Source organism: Solanum verrucosum, unplaced genomic scaffold (assembly GCF_900185275.1).
Source record: "Solanum verrucosum unplaced genomic scaffold, falcon-dt-bn FXZP01000210.1, whole genome shotgun sequence".
Classification (NCBI taxonomy): Eukaryota; Viridiplantae; Streptophyta; class Magnoliopsida; order Solanales; family Solanaceae; genus Solanum; species Solanum verrucosum.
This window is the reverse complement of record NW_026020045.1, coordinates 3,421,163-3,441,865: the sequence shown is the minus strand read 5'-3', so window position 1 is coordinate 3,441,865 and position 20,703 is coordinate 3,421,163. Positions and strand designations below refer to the sequence as shown.

Here is a 20,703-nt window from a genome sequence, read left to right as displayed (position 1 = left end):
ATAAAATCCAAATACGGATTAAAAATATGGAAAAGGGTCATATTTACCACCTGTACTCTCAGAAAACGGTTATATTTGCCCTTCGTCATTCTTTTTTGATATATTCGCCCCTTCCATCCAACTTTAGGCACATATTTGCCCTTGAACCGTTAAGTGTCATGTCTCCTACTTTTATCATCCTATGTGGCACCTATGTGGCATATCTACATGGATATATATTTATTCCACCAAAAATTTCTTACTAATTTAATTATTAAATCAATCCATTATCTAAAACCCAACTCCAAATATTATTTCATTGTCACTTTTCCAGAGAAAGACACGATCTCTTGAACATTGTTAAGTTCAAAAAGTTCAAGATGAAAAATATTTGATACTTCTTCATTTTTTAATTATTTTTTGGTCATTTAGTTTTTTTGGTGGTTTCTGATTTATTGTGGCTATGATTCTTACCGTTTTCCAATAGTTCCAACAAAGGTGTGGTATACTGTTTTGAGATGAGAAGAGCAAAAAAGGATCTATGTTGCTCTTCGCTCAAATTCGAAGCTTCTCTGTTGCTCGAACATATGGATGAACAACTTTGCTTATCTGTTAAAAGATTTTTCTCTAGAAAAAGTGAACATGAAGTAATATTAAGAAATGGGTTTTATGTAATGGGTGAATTTAATAATTAAATTAGGAGGAATAGTTTGGTGGAATAAATAAATAAATATGTGTATAAGTGTGCCACGCAGGCACCATGTAGATTGATAAAAGTGGGAGATATAACTCTTTTATGAGAGTACAGGGATAAATATGACCTTTTTTTGTTAAAATTATCATTCATGATTTTCTGAAATTCAGATGGGGCATTTGTCAAACCTAATGGCATAACATTCCATTCATATTGTCCAAATGAGAGATTAAAAGTTGTTCTATAAGCATGCTCTTTAAATATTTGGATTTGTCAATATCCTGATTTTAAATCAAATTTTGAAAATATATTGGCATCATATAATCTAGACAATAAATCTCTTTTGTTGGAAATTGGATACCTAATCCATTTTAAATATTTATTTAAAGGTTTATAATTGATAACCAATCTAGGGACACCTCGTTCTCTTTCAACATAATTATTATCATAAAAGGTTGTGCAGGACCAAGGCGATTTTGAAGGTTTTATTAAACCCTTTTGTAAGAAATTAACAATTTCTATTTTGCAAAATTCTACCAATTCAGTGTTAATCTGACGAGGACGAGATTTAGTAGGAATATCATTCTTAGAAAATTCAATTTCATATGGAAGAGTAACAATATGGTTTTTTCGATTCCAAAAAACATTAGATTGATCAGCACAAATATCAATAGTAATTTCTTCAGAGATCAATTTCATTTTTTCCTGTACTTTGGTAGATTTCAAAGTATCAAATATATTTATACTAAATAATTCTAGTTGCAAAGAATCAACAAGCCTTTGTTTCATATTAATCAAACCATTTAAATCACGAGAAATAGAGTCAGTGATAAAGTATAATTTATATTTCTATTTTCATAGGTAGTAGTAAATCCTTTAGCAGTTGTGCTAGTAAATGGATAAATAGCATTTATAAAGGGGTTCCAAGTATGATTGGAAGGTATAACTGATTTTTGACCAAGAAAAAGAAATGTGGAATGCAGACTTTATTTTGGCAAATATATGTATTAGGTAATTTATACTTTATATCTAAAGCATGTCTAGAAGAAGATTTAACCAAATGAGTTGTTTTTTCATAATATATAGTAGGTACAAGACCTTTTTGAATACAACTAACATCCGCTCCACTATCAATCATAGCAACATCAGTTATTGAAAAACTATTATCAATCAAGATGGTGCATTTAATATACCATTTATGAGCACTAACTATTTGCACATTCCTAAAAACATACCTTGTCTAGTATCAAGATTAATAGGTTTTGCAAAAGTATTTTCTTCAACAATATTTTTACCTTTGTTATTAACAGTAGTCTATGATCACAAATCATTTCATTTTGTTTAAGAGATTTAATCTCATATATTAAATTTTCAATTTCATTTTTCAAATCATCAAAGGAAGAAACTGTAGTATGAGTAGTTTGTTTATTAAGTCTGTTATTAATTTCAGAAAATGAATACGGTGCAACATATTCAAATTCAAACTCATTCTTTTGTTTTTCTGAATTTTTTGAGGAACTTGAACTAGCATTATTATTTGCAGCTAAATGAATAATTTTTTCTCGAAGATCATTATCAGTGACTTCTTTCAAAAGTTCTATCATATTATCAGATCTAATAGTATTTATATTTAAATCTTGAAATTGAGATTGCAATTAATAAAAATCATCATTTTCACAAGAACAAATATCACCATGACAGGTATTGCAAGTATTCTTTTTATCATGCTGATTACTATCAGATATATCAAGCAAATCAACTTCTTCTTCAAAATCAGAATTATAATCAGACTCAGAACTAGAAGTATATAACAAACTATAAATCTTATAATGAACTCCTTCATCAAGTTCTTTGGATTTCAACTTTTCAAGCTTACAATATGGTGCTATGTGACCGAAATTTCCACATTTATAGCACTTGATTTTAGCGAGATCACGCTTAGACCTATTTTTGGTAAATCTATTAGACTTACAAAAGGCTTTTCTAGCATCGCGCTCTTCCTTAGATATATATCTAGACCTCTTTTTCCTATAATGTTTATTAGGGTTGGAGTATTTAGAATCCCTATATTTCTTCTTCTTGCTATCAACATAAAGTATCACGTAAACCGCACTGGGCACAAAAGTCTCGTATCTGAGATCTTTCTTTAAGGTTATCCATCTTAAGTTGTCTAGATAATTTTAATTCATTGCACAAATTTATTCCTTATTGAGTGCAGACTCCTATCAGCTTACCATAAGTATAGTCCTTATATGGAATTTCACCATGATTAATTCTCAGAGCTTTTCTAACTCTTTCAGCAAATAAAGGGGGAAGGCCATCTATAAACTTAGCTTTCCAATGCTCATAACTATTTTCGGGCATTTCCATCACCCTACTCATGTATGTATCTTTATACCACCTAAATTCATCTAAGGTTCTACAGTGTATACCATTTAATAAGGTACGAACAGTCTCATACTGATTGGTAAATCTACCATTAAAATGTTCTAAAATGGTTCAGACTAAAGTATAAACAACGTCTTCTTTATTTTTTACTAGAGCCATGCCTAAGTTATCAACACCTTCATTATCAGGAATAACATTTATCACTACTGCTTTTTGCTCAATACTCATATGATTATCCCACCAACCTCTGAGTTGGCCAGTAAAACCTGCAATAATCGCTTTGCGAATATTTCTATCTGTGTTTTTAACACTTTTACAAATAGTTGCATATATAAGAATTCTATGAACAAGAATAGTTAATTGTCTATCAGTCAAACCATCAAGATTCCATTCGTAAATTTTAAACCCACTATAAGAGGTATTAGTCTGATTCTAGTCTCGTTCCTCTATTAGCACATCTTGAGGAGTTGGTCTGGAATAATAATAGGTATGCATGTTAGGTTTATGGGCATACTTAGTATTACTATTATTTTTGGCATAACCACAGCTTATTAAATTCCAAAGAAACATGATTTTTAAAACCAAAATTTTTTCCATTTCATCCGCAAAATAGGCTTTGCGCTTAGTCCTGACAATTTTTCATCAAGAAGATCTTACAAATAATTTAATGATTTAAATTTAAAATCCCGAATCTCAGAGGACCGTTGCACATGGGTCGAAACAATTTGACCTATTGATTGACTTTTAGAAGTAGAAGTCGTATCAAAACTCTTTATATCATTTTTTATTTGAAATACTAAAGTAGTTAATTCATTTAATCTTTTATCAAGAGAACTTATATGTTCACCCAAAACATTAACATAAAGACCCCAATAATTATTTTGGGAAATTAAATTATTCATTTCATTAGTGTTGACTGATGCAACATCTTCTTCAACAAATTTTTGAAAGGCAGTAAAGGTGATACATGTATTATTTGGTAAAATAAAAGATGACTGAGGTGGATAGACAACCTTAATAATATTACCAGAATTATATTTATAAGATCGTTCAAGAACGTTGATATATAAAAGTAAATAAGTGGTTATAAATCAGGGTACAAAATACATAATTTTATTATGTAAAGCACAAGTTTCATAAAATTCTTGTGAAATATTATTCAGATCATTACCACTATAAGTGTCAAAAAACCATGTTTTAAATTGGTTCCATTTATTACTCAAAAATACTTTCTGAATGTACTTTCTTGATAGTGAACCTGGACTAAAATCTATTTGGTGTATATTGATCTTAAGTTTTATTAGGGTCGAAATCCATTTCGAATACAACAGGATTATCCTTATTAGAAAAATTATCATTAGCTTGAAAAATATTTGTTCGAGGATCAATTTTTATTTAATTAACAAGTTTATTATTTTGATCAACAATTATAATAGGAAAAGAAACTGTAGAAGGTATGGAATATAAAGAAGCAACACGATTACGAGCTGGACCATACACAGATTCAATTGGGGAAATATGATGAATAGCAGGCAATCTTCTATCAGAAAATGAATGTCTACTATATGGAACACTTTTATCATCAAACTGAATGCAAATCCTACCATCTGGATTTTGTGTACTATGAGAATACTCAGAATTAGTGAAAGCATTTGTTATCTGACTAGGGGATATAACTGAATCCAGTGTCCAATTTGTTGGAAATTAATTTCTTTCCATTTTATAGGTCTTCTAGTAGTGACCTTAGATTTAACAAAACTAGCTTCTACTAAAATAGTCTGATCAGATGTATCATATAATTTACATCTCGAATTTAACGTAGATAGCAATTTAAAATAAATTCTATTTGATGACGAAATTAATTCAGATCCAGGTGCATAATTGTAACCATGTGTTTTAACATTTAAAGTTAAAGCATCAAGAATATTAACATCAATTAAAGATAATTGCAAATTAGGCTGAGTATTAAAATATACAGGACCATATGCCATAGTGGACTCAATCGAACCCATCAAAGATTGACTAAAATTTAAATTTCTAGCATCACGAAGAGCAGCTAAAAATGTCTCAGGTAACCCTTTAAGAGTTAATGGTTTAAAAGCAATTTGAACCATGCTAATGTGTAAGAAATTGTACTGATTTTTATATAATTCAATATCTCGTTTATTTAATAAACGAATAGTCTATTCAAACGAATTTAACGCCCAAGATTGCTCAGTAGTTTTTATTAACTGTTTATGAGATATTCTATCAAACAAACCATAATCATAATTAGTTTTAATAACAACTTTAGGAATAGTCCATTTGTTTAACAAATCAATGTTCTGAGGTATATGTACCTCTTCCAATATAGTACTTTTAGTACTAACTTCTCCTAGATCCATGTTAAAGCACATATCTATGTCGTATATTTCACATCAATCTCATATTTACCATAAAAGTTACTAGGCTCTAATACCATTTACTGGACTTTGTCAAAAGCCTGAATATAGTCCCTGTAGGTGAAACTCGTAGATATTTTCTTTAGGCTGATCTGCCTTTCTTTCATAGTGGATATACCCCAATCTTCAACTGATATAATCTGTTTGATTATTATTTTAGAGAGGTTATAAACATTCTCACTGGTATTGTAGCCTGAAAATGTTGAAATTCCACACTACTAGTACTTGTCAGAATGGTCTCATAATAAAATCGGGTTTTGTATGACTCACCCGGGAAATATAAACCGTTGATTAGGTATCTGGAATATCTTCAAGGGTTCTTCCTTTCTCTAAATTTCAGAGTTTTCCAAAAGAAATATCATTTCTTTTTTCACTAACTTTTCATAAGATTTGATATCATCATTATCTTCTTTAGCTATTGATGCAAAAGTATCACTTTGCTTTTGAGACAAATATGCCTATAGTTATGCGTATAACAGACTATTTTCTAGAATATCATTCAGATATACTGAAGATGAAGCCTCACTTTGAGAGACTTTTGAGTTTATTAAACTCCTTCTTCCCATTTGTATAATTGGTATTTAGAAGAGGATCCGTAGGACAATCCTGGGGATGATCTTCCCCTTGTATTGTCATTCCTGCCTCTGCCCTTGGTAATCCAAGGAGGGTCCATTTTGCAAACATAACACATTGCTTTATTCGGATATATCATAATAGTCCCTGTAATAATTATCTTTATCGATATAAACACTTTCTTCATAATCATGTTTAGAGAACTCTTCTCTAATAATATCGTTGATAATTTCACATATTATTAATTCCTGCAAATATTTATTAAGAGGAATTATTTTTAGAATAGTAACTAAAGTTTTTTCTTCAATAAAAGTTGTATAAAAACTCATTATGAATTTAAATATTCTCTAGACAGAAAATCCAGAAGAGAGTTATCACTTCCTTTTTTGTAATGAATCTCGAAATCAAAAGGAGCTAACTGGGCCTGCCACCTAGCAAATATTAATTTTTAAGCATCATGTTTCAAATCTTTGTTAAACATGTATTTAACAGATTGAGCACCAGTTTTTATCAAAAACATTTGATTATATAAATCATCCTGAAATTTCAACAAACATTTTATAATGGCCAACATTTGTTGAGCCACCGCAGCATATTTTTTCTGGGCTCACTCCATTTCCCAGAATGAAATCTGATTAAATATTTATTTTTGTTGTTGGGATTTATTTGTGTTAATATCTCACCATATCCAATATTAGACTCATCTATCTCAATAATTTTTTGCCAAGCAGGGTTAGCAAGAGTTAAGCATGGTAAAGATTGAACTAGATGTTTAATATCCTTTACCTAAGTGGTATGACTATCAGTCTAAGGTGATTTATAATCCTTTTTCAGCCTGTCATATAAAGGGGCCAAATCACGAGATTTTTTTATTTATAAAAAGAGGATATGTAATATAAACTCCCTAAGAAACTTTTACAATTGAGTCCTATCAATGATAACATCAGGAAATTTTGATGCAAAGTCGATTGATCTTTGAATTGGGGTAACATTCCCTTGACAAATATGATGTCATAGAAATCAAACATCAGTTTGAAACAAACTCAATTTTTGTTTAGAAATGAACAAACCATTTTGTATAACAATTTTCTTTAAAATATCAAGATGCCTAATATGCATTTTGAAACGTTTTTGAGAATTCTAAAATATCATCAATATAAGCAATGATAAAATCCAAATATGGGTTAAAAATAATATCATTTTTTCCTGAAATTTAGATGGGGCATTTTTCAAATCCAATGGCATAACATTCCATTCATATTGTCCAAATGGAACATTAAAAGTTGTTCTATAAGCATGCTCTTTAAATATTTGGATTTGCCAATATCCTGATTTTAGATCAAATTTTGAAATTATATTGGCATCATATAATCTAGACAATAAATCTCTTTTGTTGGAAATAGGATACCTAATCCATTTTAAATATTTATTTAAAGGTTTATAATTGATAACCAATCTAGGGACACCTCGTTCCCTTTCAACAACATTTTTACCATAAAAGGATGTGCAAGACCAAGGTGATTTTGAAGGTTTTATTAAACTCTTTTGTAACAAATTATCATTTTCTTTTTTGCATAATTCTACCAATTCGGTCATTTGCCAAGGACGAGATTTAGTACGAATATCATTCTCAGAAAATTCATCTTCTTATGTAAGAGTAACAATATGTTTTTTCTGATTCCAAAAAGCACTAGGATTATCATCACAAATATCAATAGAAATTTGTTCAGAGATCAATTTTATTTTTTCCTGTACTTTGGTAGGTTTCAAAGTATTAATTATATTTATACTAAATAATTCTACTTGTAAAGAATCAACATGCCTTTGTTCCATATTAATAAAAGAATTTATATCACGAGGAATAGGGTCAGTGATAAAAGTATAATTTATATTTCTATTTTGATAAGTAACAGTAAATCCTTTAGCAGCTATGCTATTAAATGGATAAATAGCATTTATAAAGGGGGTTCCAAGTATGGTTGGAGGGTATAACTGATTTTTGACCAAGAAAAAGAAATGTGGAATGCATACTTTATTTTGGCAAATATATGTATTAGGTAATTTATACTTTATATCTAAAGCATGTCTAGAAGAAGATTTAACCAAATGAGTTGTTTTTTCATAATATATAGTAGGTACAAGACCTTTTTGAATACAACTAACATCGGCTCCACTATCAATCATAGCAACATCACTTATTGAAAAACTAATATCAATCAAGATGGTGCATTTAATATACCATTTATGAGCAGTAACTATTTGCATCATTCCTAAAAACATACATTGTCTAGGATAAAGATTAATAGGTTTTGTAAGAGTATTTTCTTCAACAATATTTTTACCTTTGTTATTAATAGTTTCTATTTGGGTAAGTCTATGATCACAAATCATTTCATTTTGTTTAAGAGATTTAATCTCATTTTTTAAATTTTCAATTTCATTTTTCAAATCATCAAAGGAAGAATTAGTAGTATGAGTAGTCTGTTTATTAATTCTGTTATTAATTTCAGACAATGAATAAGGTGCAGCACATTCAAATTCAAAATTATTCTTTTAGTTTTTCGAGTTTTTTGAGGAACTTGAACTAGCATTATTATTTGCAGCTAAATGAATATTTTTTCTCGAAGATCATTATCAGTGTCTTCTTTCGAAAGCTCTATCACATTATCAGATGTAATAGTATTTATATTTAAATCTTGAAATTGAGATTGCAATTTATAAAATTTACCATTTACTCAAGAACAAATATCACCATGACAGGTATTGCAAGTATTCGTTTTATCATGCTGATTACTATCAGATATATCAAGCAAATCAACCTCTTCTTTAGAATCAGAATCACAATCAGACTCAAAACCAGAATTATGTAACAAACTATAAATCTTATCATGAACCCCTTCAATAAGTTCTAAGGATTTTAACTTTCCAAGCTTACAATTTGCTAATATTTGACCGAAATTTCAACATTTATATCACTTCATTTTAGTGAGATCACGCTTAGACCTATTTTTGGTAAATCTATTAGACTTACGAAAGGCTTTTCTAGCGTCGCGCTCTTCCTTAGATCTATATCTAGACCTCTTTTTCCTATAAGGTTTATCAGGGTTAGAGTATTTAGAATTCCTATATTTCTTCTTCTTGCTATGAGCAGAAGTATCACGTAAATCGCACTGGGCACAAAAGTCTCCTAACTAAGATCTTTCTTTAAGGTTATCCATCTTAAGTTGTCTCGATAATTTTAATTCATTACACAAATTTATTCATTCTTGTGTGCAGACTCCTATTAGCTTACCATAAGTATAATCCTTATATGGAATTTCACCATGATTAATTGTCAGAGCTTTTTTAACTCTTTCGACAAATAAAGGGGGAAGGCCATCTATAAACTTCGCTTTCCAATGCTCATAACTATTTTCAGAAAATTCCATCACCCTACTCCTGTAAGTATCTTTGTACCACCTAAATTCATCTAAGGTTCTACAGTGTAGACCATTTAATAAGGTACGAATAGTCTCATACTGATTTGTAAATCTACCCTTAAAATGTTCTAAAATTGTTCAGACTAAAGTATAAACAAAGTCTTCTTTATTTTTTACTAGAGCCATGCCTAAGTTATCAACACCTTCATTATCAGGAGTATCATTTATCACTACTGTTTTTTGCTAAATACTCATATGATTATCCCACCAACCTCTGAGTTGGCTAGTAAAACTTGTAATAATCATTTCGCAAACATTTCTATCTGTGTTTTTAAAACTTTTAAAAATAGTTGCATACATAAGCATTCTATGAACATGAATAGTTAATTTTCTATCAGTCAAACCATCAATATTCCATTCGTAAATTTCAGTCCCACTATAAGAGGTATTAGTCTGATTCCAGTCTCGTTCCTCTATTAACACATCTTCAGGAGTTGGTCTGGAATAATAATAGGTATGCATGCTTGGTTTATGGGCATACTTAGTATTACTATTCTTTTTGGGATAACCACGAAGCTAATTAAATTCTAAAGAAACATGATTTTTAAAATCAAAAGTTCTTTCCATTTCATCCGCAAAATTGTCTGATAAATCAATAGGCTTTGCACTTAATACTGGCAATTTTTTATCAAGAAGATCTTCTGAATCATTTAATGATTTAAATTTAAAATCCCGAATCTCAGTGGGGATTTGCACAAGGGTAGAAACAATTTGAGTTACTGAAATACTTTTAAAAGTAGAAGTCGTAGCACAAATCTTTATATCATTTTTTTATTCGAATTTCCAACGCGGTTAATTCATTTAATTTTTTATCAAGAGAACTAATATGTTCACCCACAACTTCAACATAAAGAGCCAAATAATTATTTTGGGAAACTAAATTATTTATTTCATTAATGTTGACTGCCGCAACATCTTCTTCAACAAATTTTTGAAAGGCAGTAAAGGTGATACCTGTATTATTTGGTAAAATAAAAGACGACTGAGGTGGATAGACAACCTTAATAATATTAACAGAACTATCTTTATAAGATCGTTCAAGAATGTTGTGTATAAAGGTAAATAAGTGGTTACAACCTAGGGTACAAAATACATAATTTGATTATGTAGAGTACAAGTTTCATAAAATTTTGAGAAATATTATTCAAATCATTAGAAATATAAGTGTCAAAAAACTATGTTTTAAACTGGTTCCATTTGTTACTCGAAAATTCTTTCTGAATGTACTTTGTTGATAGTGAACCTAGACTAAAATCTTTTTGGTGTACATTCATCATTAAGTTTTGTTAGGGTCGAAATCCATTTCGGATACAAAAGGAATATCCTTATCAGAAATATCAGAAGAATTATCATTAGCATGAACAATATTTGTTCGAGGATCAATTTTTATTTTATTAACAAGTTTATTATTTTGATCAGCAGATATAATAGGAAAAGAAACTGTAGAAGGTATGGTATGTAAAGAAGCAGCACGATTACGAGCTGGTCCATACACAAATGCAATTGGGGAAATATAATGAATAGCAGACAATCATCTATCAGAAGATGGATGTCTACTATATTTAACACTTTTATCATCACACTGAATGCAAATCCTACCATCAGAATTTTGTGTAATATGAGAATACTCATAATTAGTGACAACATTTGTTATTTGACTAGGGGATATAACTGAATCCAGTGTCCAAGTTGTTGGAAAATTAATTTCTTTCCATTTTATAGTTCATTTAGTAATGACCTTAGATTTTATGAAATTAGTTTCTACTAAAATAGTTTAATCAGATGTATCATAAAACTTGCATCTCAGGTTTAACATAGATAGCAATTTAAAATAAATTCTATATGATAAACATATTCATTCAGATCCAGGTGCATAATTATAACCATGCATTTTAACATTTAAAGTTAAATCATCAAGAATATTAACATCAGTTAAAGATAATTCCAAATTAGACTGAGTATTAAAATATACATGACCATATGCCACAGTGGACTAAATCGAACCCATCAAAGATTGTCTAAAATTTAAATTTCTAGCATCACGAAGAGCCGGTAAAAATGTCTCTCATAACCCTTTAAGAGTTAATGGCTGAAGAGAAATTTGAACTATACCAATATGCAAGAAATTATACTGATTTTTATACAATTCGATATCTCGTTTATTTAATAAACGAATAGTATGTTCAGATGAATTTAACGCCAAAGATTGTTCAGTAGTTTTTATTAACTGTTTATGAGATATTCTATCAAACCAACCTTAATTGTAAATAGTTTTAATATCAACTTTAGGAATAGTCCATTTGTTTAACAAATCAAGGTTCTGAGGTATATCTACCTCTTCCAATCTAGTACTTTTAGTACTTACTTCTCCTAGATCCATGTTAAAACATATATCTATGTCGTATACTTCACATCAATCTCATATTTACCATGAAAGTTTCTAGGCTCTGATACCATTTACGGGATCTCTGAAGACTGGCGGTAATCCGCGTGGTAAACTTCAATCTAATTTTGCATCCGAATATAAGGAATAAATTCAAATTGAAATATATACAAAATTCTTTTATATAGTTTGATGATTGTATCGAAAGATCTATCCTTTTACCCAAGCAAGGGGTCTGTCAAGATTTAATATGTATTTTTATTGAGCTCATGTCTATAGTAGTTCTGACCGGATATAGATGCCCATTTTCAACTCCTTAACGGGCTTAGAACCACGACTTGCTAGACGAAGTCACAAAGACAAAGCCAATAAAAATAGTATTGAATCTAACTGTACCACCATCTTAGAACCAAATCAAGTAACCATAAATAAATTTATTTATAGTTTGATAAAGTCTAGATGTTTCATAGTAGATATAAAAGAGAAATTAGTTATCCGACAAAGATATGAATCATTTAGCCGGACATAGTCACAGCTTAGATCAGAGAAATACTAAAAGAAGAAATCAAAAAGAAAAATATAATACTTTGTATAGATGGCCAACTGCAAGGCCTGTGAACAAACTATACACGTTTTATTAACCTCCTGCCAGTATCCGATGAATTGAAAACTTTACAAGTTGAGAGATTTACAATTAGAGAGAGAAAGTAGAGAGAGGGATTCCTGAACTTACCTCCAATAAATTGAAAAACAAACCTAAATATAGAAAGAAAAAAAAAACATTCCGAATCTTTGTACAGTAATATTGGGTCCCATAGGTTCCATTAACAGTGTATCTATTGTTGATCAACAATGTATCTATTGTTGATGATGGCTCTTACTATACAGATGACTTCACAGTTTGTCCTTTTCTTTTAATTTTCAGAGGAAATCTTCCATTTTTCTCAGAGAATCTTCTGACGTAGTTTTTTCTGACTCACAATGTTGAGCTTCTTGAATATCATCTGTAACGTCATTTCTTGTCTCACTTCTCATAGAAGTGTCCAATTTTTTATATTGAGTGATATTGAGAAGTCGACTCCTCTTAACCTCTTCCAAATAGTTATTGATCATTTCTTCTTTATCTCCATCTTGAAAGGATATTTTTCTGGCAATATGCCTGACCGAGCTATCAACAAATATTCCTTTTTGAGGAGTAATATAATATTCTTGGATCTTTTTTGGAAAAAGATCAGTAGTTCTTGTCCATATAATGTTTTTGTTTTTTGATCTTTTTTCATTAATTTGTCCCAAAAATTATTATAAAAAGTTCTATATAAACAAGGAATATGTTCCTCGGTGAATCCCACTTCCGGGGTCCATTTGTGAATCCAAGGGATAGAGAATTCAATGAAAAAATTAATTTGGTCTATTTTTTCTATATAAAAAATATGATCTATATGGTATAACTCATTAAGGTCCAGTGAGACTTTAACCCATTCTTTAAATAATTTAAAAAATGGATCAGGAATTTTTTTTGTAGTTGGGCCGTGGTATGACCACCAATTCAAAAACCAATTAGGAATTGGTACTGCAAATATCTTTGCACATATTTTTATAAACCTCGTATGTTTATGTCTATCATTATTTCAATAGAGGACTTTATATTATATTATATTATTTCATACTATATTATATTATATTATATTATATTATATTATATTATATTTTATTATTATTTATATGGTTTCTTGACTTGGTTCTGAGATGGTGGTACAGTTTGATTTAATTCAACATGTTATTAGCTTTGTCTTTGTGACTCTGTCTAGCCAGTCGTGGTTCTTAGCCCGTTCATTAGTTGAAAAAGGGCGCCTATACCCATTTAGAACTACTAGACACATGGGGTCAATAACAATACGTATTTGAATCGTGACAGGACCTTTGCTCGGGTAAAAAGGAATAAGATCCTTCCATACAGTCATCAAATTATATAAAAATTTATATATATTTCAATAAAGTCTAGATCTTTCATGGTAGATATAAAGGTGAAGTTAGTTATCCGACATAGATATGAAGTTTTAGCCGGACATGGTCACAAGTTAGATCTGAGAAATAATACCAAAAGATTAAAACAGAAATAAAATAGTACCTTGAAAAGGGTGGCCAACTTCAAGGCCTATAAGAGAACTATATACTTAATTAACTCCGGTAAGTATTCCGGCGAACTTCAAACTTTACAAAAGAGAGCTTCACAAGAGAGAGTGCTAAAGAGAGAGAGGGTTTTTCAACCTGCTTTGTCAGACTAAAACTAAACTTATTTATAGAAAGAAAAGAAATATTGTACAATAATGGTGGGTCCCTTATGTATAGTAACAATGTATTTATTGTTGATAGTGAGTTTTACTGTTGGAGATAAGTTTCACAACTTGTCTTTTTTCTTTAGTTCTCGGAGGAAATCTTTCACCTTTTTCAGCGTATCTTCTGAAATGGGTTTAGCTGATTCACAAGGCTGAGCTTCTTTAGTATCTTCTGCGCTATCATCGCTCGTCTCACTTCTCATAGAAGTGTCCGATTTTTCGTATTGATTAATATTGAGGAGTAGATTCCTTCTGACTTCGTCCAAATAATTATTAATCATTTCTTCTTTATCTCCATCTTGAATGGAAATTTTTCTTGCAATATGCCTAACTGAGTTGTCGGCAATGATCCCCTTGTAAGGAGAACTATAATATTCTTGGATCTTTCTTGCAATTAGATCCAACAGTTCTTGTCCATATAGAGACTTCGTCTTGGGATGTTTTTTCATCAATTTGTCCCAAAAATTATTATGAAAGGTTCTATATAAACAAGGAATTTACTCCTCGATGAATCCCACTTTTGGGGTCCACTTATGAATCCATGGAATAGAGATTTCAATGAAAAAATAAATTTGTTCAATTTTTTCAATATAGCAAATATTAGCTGTGTGGTATAATTCGTTAAGATCTGGTGAAACCTTAACCCATTCTTTATATAATTGAAGAAATGGATCAGGCAGAATCTTTGTTGTTGGACCGTGGTATGACCACCAGTTCAAGAACCAATTAGGGATAGATTCCGCATATATCTTTGCGCAAATTTTAATAAACCAAGTATGCTTATGCCGCTCATTGTTATAGTAGAGGACTTTATCAAAAACATTAATATAGACCCAATAGGTGAAATTCATAGGGACATTAATTAGGTTGATCTGCCTTTCCTTCATTGTGGAAATACCCCAATCTCGCTGGTGTTGTACCCTAAGAAGTGTTGAAATGCGACACTACCAGTATTCATCAAAATAGTCTCACAGTAACATCGAGTTTTGTATGACTCACCCGGAAAATATAATCCGTTAATCAAGCATCGCTAGAATATCTTCCAGGGTTCTTCTTTTCTCTGAATTTCAGAGTTTTCTAAAAGAAATATCATTTCTTTCTTTGATACCTTTTCAAAAGATTTGATATGATCAACATTTTCTTTGGCGATAGAGGCAAAAGTATCACTTTTCTTCTCAGACAAATATGCATGTAGTTGTGCGTATAGCGGGTTATTTTCTGGAATATCGTCCAGATGTATTGATGATGATGCCGCACTTTGAGTGACTTTGGCGTTTATCAAACTCATTCCTCCTCTTTGCAGAATTGGGGAGTTAGAAGAGGATCCGTATGACGACCTTGATGATCATCTTGGAGAAGATCTTCCCCTTCCTCGGGGGTTATTACCCCTGCCTCGACCCTTGGTTACCTAAGGAGGGTCCATCCTTCAAACAAAACACTTTGTTTTATTCCGAGTGATATTCTCCATAATCAGTCTCATAATCATCGGAGTAATATTCTAGAAGAATAGGAGAGAAATCCTCTCTTAATATATCATCAATAATTCTTTTAAGGATAAGATCTTTCAGAACTCTACGTAAGGGAAGAGCCCTTAGAATGGTAATGAGGGTTTCATCATCCAAGAACGTTTGAAAAAACATTTTATTGAATCTATTCACGAGATAAGAAATCCGGTAATGAGTTATCAACTCCTTTTTTATATTGAATTTCAAAGTCAAAAGGGGCTAGCTGGGCTTGCCATCTAGCGAATATCAACTTAGAAGCATCATGTTTAAAATCTTTATCGAACATATACTTCACAGATTGAGCATCAGTTTTTATTAAAAACTTTTGATTGTGTAAATCGTCCTGACATTTTAGCACGCATTTGACGATGGTTAGCATTTCATGAGCCACCGTAGCATATTTCTTCTGGGCTTCGCTCCATTTCCCATAATGAAATCTGATAAAATATTCTATTTTGTCATTGGGATTAATCTGAATCAAGATCCCTCCATAACCAATGTTAGACGCATCTGTCTCAATATTCTTTTGCCAAGCAGGGTTAGCAAGAGTTAAACAAGGTAAAGATTGAACACGAAGTTTAATATTTTTTACCAAGGTGGTGTGACTATCAGTCCAAGGTGATCTATGATCCTTTTTTAGCCTGTCGTATAGAGGGACCAAATCACGAGATAAACTTTTATAAAATGGGGAGATTTAATTTAAACTTCCCAAAAATTGTTGCAATTAAGTCCTGTTGGTGATAACATAAGGAAATTTTGATGCAAAGTCAATTGATCTTTGTATCGGGGTGACTTTTCCCTGACAAATAAGATGTCTAGATGCTTGATATGCATTTCAAGATTTTTTGAATAAACCAAAATAGCATCAATATAAACAATGATAAAATCGAAATATGGGTTGAAAATATCATTCATAATTCTCTGAAATTCAGATGGAGCATTTTTTAAACCGAACGGCATAACGTTCCATTCATATTGTCCAAAAGGGACATTAAAAGCAGTTCTATACGCATGCTCTTTAAATATTTTGATCTGCCAATATCCTAATTTTAAATTAAATTTTGAAAAAATATTGGCATCATATAATCTGGACAACAAATCTTTTTTGTTAGGAATAGGATACCTAATCCACTTTAAATATTTATTTAAAGGTTTATAATTGATAACCAATCTAGGGACACCACATTCCCTTTCAGTAGCATTGTTGACATAAAATGCAGTACAAGACCGAGTTGACTTTGAAGGCTTTATCAAACCCTTTTGCAGTAAATTATCAATTTCCTTTTTGCAGAATTCAACCAATTCGGCATTCATTTGACAAGGAAGACATTTAGTAGGAATATCATTCTCAGAAAAATCATCTTCATAAGGAAGAGTAACAATATGCTTTTTGTGATTCCGAAAAGCACTGGGATGATCAGCACAAATATCCACAACAATTTGTTCAGAAATTAATTTAATTTTTTCTTGTACTTTGGTGGATTTCAAAGTATCAAATATATTCATACTAAACAATTCTAGCTGCAGAGAATCAAATGCTTTTGCTTCATATTAATTAAAGCATTAATATCACGAGATATCGGGTCAGTGACAAAAGTATAACTAATATTCCTGTCTTCATACGTAGCAGAAAAACCTTTAGCATTTATGCTAGTAAAATGATAAATACCATTTATAAAAGGTGTTCCAAGTATAATAGGAGGGTATGACTGATTTTTAACCAAGAAAAAGAAATGTGGAATGCAAACTTTATTTTGGTAAATGCGAGTATTAGGTAATTTATACTTTATATCTAAAATATGTCTAGAAGAAGATTTAACCATGTGAATTATTTTTTCAAAATATTTCGTAGGTACAAAACCTTCCTAAATGCAACTAACATCAGCTACGCTATCAATCATAGCAATATTGGTTACCGAAAAGCTATTATCAATCAATATGGTGCATTTAACATACCATTTATGAGCAGTAACAATTTGCATCATCCCAAGAAACATACCTTGTCTGGGATCAAGATTAAAAGGTTTTGCAAGAGTATTTTCTTCAGCAACATTTTTACCTCTGTTATTAATAGTTTCTATCTGAGTAAGACGATGATCTCAAATCATTTGATTTTGCTTAATAGAATTAATGTCATTTTTAAAATTTTTAATTTCATTATTCAAATCATCAAAAGAAGAATCTTCCATAGAAATAGTTTGTTTATTAAGTAAGGTGCAGTATATTCAAATTCAAAATCATTCTTTTGTTTTTCTGAATTTTTTGCAAAGCTAGAACTAGCAGTATTACTAACAACTAATTGAATAAATTTTTCATGAAGATTGTTATCAGTAACTTCTTTCAAAAGTTCTATCACATTATCAAAAGTAATAGTATTCAAATTCAAATCTTCAAATTGAGATTATAATTTATAAAACTCATCATTTTCACAAGAGCAAATACCAACATGACAATTATTGCAAGAATTCATATTAACTTGCTGTTGATTATTATCAGATAAATTAGGCAAATCAATCCCTTCTTCAGAACCTGAATCAGAATCATAAGCAGACTCAAAACTAGAAGTGTATAAGAAATCATAAAGCTTATCATGAATTTCTTCATCTAATTCTAAAGTCTTTAGCTTTTCAAGCTTACAATTGGGTGCTATATGCCCGAAATTACCAAATTTATAACACTTAATCTTGACGAGCTCACGTTTAGACCTATTCTTGGTAAACCTATTAGACTTACGAGAGGCTCTTCTAGTGTCTCACTCCTCCTTAGATCTTTATCTAGACCTATTCTTCTTATAATGTTTATCAGGATTTCTAGAATCGCTAGAATCCCTGTGCTTCTTCCTGCTATTAGCCGGAGCATCAGGTAAACCGAACTGGGTACAAAAGTCTCTTATCTGAGAACTTTCCTTGAGCTTGTCAATCTTAAGTTGTCTAGAGAGCTTCAATTCATTGCACAAGTATATACCTTCCTGAGTACAAACTCCTATCAGCTTACCATAAGTATAATGTTTATACGGGATTTCTCCAAGTGCATTTCTCAGAATCCTTTTAACACGCTTGGCAAATAAAGGGGGAAGGCCATCTAGAAACTTACCTTTCGAATGCTCATAACTGTTTACGGGTAGTTCCATCACCCTACTCATATAAGTATCTTTATACCATCTAAATTCTCCCAAGGTTCTACATCGTAGACCATTTAACAGGGTATGAACAGTCTCATCGTGATTGGTAAATCTACCATTAAAATGTTGTAGGATGGTTAATACTAGAGTATAAATAACGTCTTCTCTATTTGCAACTAGAGCAATGCCCAAGTTATCAACACCTTCACCACTCGAAGTAACATTAATCACAGGAGCCTTTTGCTCAAGGTTTATATAATTATCCCACCAACCTCTGAGTTGGCCAGTAAAACCTGCAATAGTCATTTTGCAAATATTTCTATCTGTGATTTTAACATTTTTACAGATAGTTGCATACATAAGCATTCGATGAACGAGAATAGTTAACTGTCTATCAGTCAACCCATCGAGATTTCATTCATAGATTTTAGAACCACTATAAGAGGTATTGGTTTGATACTAGTCGTGTTCCTCTATAAGCACATCCTGAGGAGTTTGCCTGGAATAATAATAAGTTTGCATGCTAGGTTTATTAGCAACCTTAGGATTACCACTATTCTTCTTGGGATAACCGTGAAGTTTATTAAATTCTAAAGAAACATGACTTTTAAAATCAAAAGTGTTTTCCATTTCATCTGCAAAATTTTCAGACAAATCCATAGGTTTTGCGCTAAAATACGAAAACTTTTTCTCAAGAAGTTCTTCGAAATCATAAATGGATTTGAATTTAAATCCTTAATTTCAAGGGGCCTCTCCATAAGGGTAGACATAGTAAGAGCTTCAGAATTAGGTTTAGAAGTCGAAGCTTTATCATAAGCCTTTAAATCATTTTTTATTTGAATTATCAAAGCAGTTAATTCATCTAATTTTTTTATCGAGCGAACCAATATGTTTACCCAAAACTTTAACATAAAGTCCCAAATAATTATTTTGAGAAATCAAGTTATTAATTTCATTGATGCTGACTGCCGCAGCATCTTCTTCAACAAATTTTTGAAAGGCAGTAAAAGTGATTCAATTATTATTTGGAAAAATAAAAGATGACCGAGGTGGATAAACAACCTTGATAATATTAGCAATTTCATCTTTATAAGATTGTTCAAGAACGTTGATGAATAAAGGAAGATATGTGGTTATAAACCAAGGTACAAAATACATAATTTGATTATGTAAAACACAAGTTTCATAAAACTCTTGAGAGATATTATTTAAATCATCACCACTATAAGAGTCAAAAACCCATGTCTTAAACTGGGTCCATTTATAACTGAGAAATTCATTTTGAATGTACTTTCTTGCTAGTGAACCTGGACTAAAATCTATTTGGTGTACATTCATCATCAAGTATCGTTAGTGTTAAAATCCATTTCGGATGCAGAAGGAATATCCTTGTCAAAAATATCAGAAGAATTACCACGAGCTTGAACAGTATTCAAACGAGGATCAATTTTTCTTTTATTCTAAACAGCGTATATAATAGAAGGTATGGTATGTAACGAAGCAACACGATTACAAGCTGGACCATACATTGGTTCAATCGGCGAAATATGTTGAATAACAAGAACTCTTCTATCATAAAATGAATGTCTATTATAAGGAACACTCTTATCATCAAACTGAATACAAATCTTACCATTAGAATTCTGAGTAATATGAGAATATTCAGAATAAGTAACCGCATGAGCCATCTGGCTAGGAGGTATAACTGAATCCAAAGTCCAAGTTGTAGGAAAATTAATTTCTTCTCGTTTTATAGGTCTTCTAGTAGTGACCTTAGATTTAGCAAAATTAGTTTCTACTAAAA

The 20,703-nt window shown here is 30.8% G+C and overlaps 1 pseudogene; it reads right to left on the bottom strand.

The window, feature by feature from the left end:
- Nucleotides 1-15,923: 15,923 nt before the first annotated feature.
- On the bottom strand, nucleotides 15,924-19,559 carry LOC125821727 (uncharacterized; annotated as a pseudogene).
- Nucleotides 19,560-20,703: the final 1,144 nt, after the last annotated feature.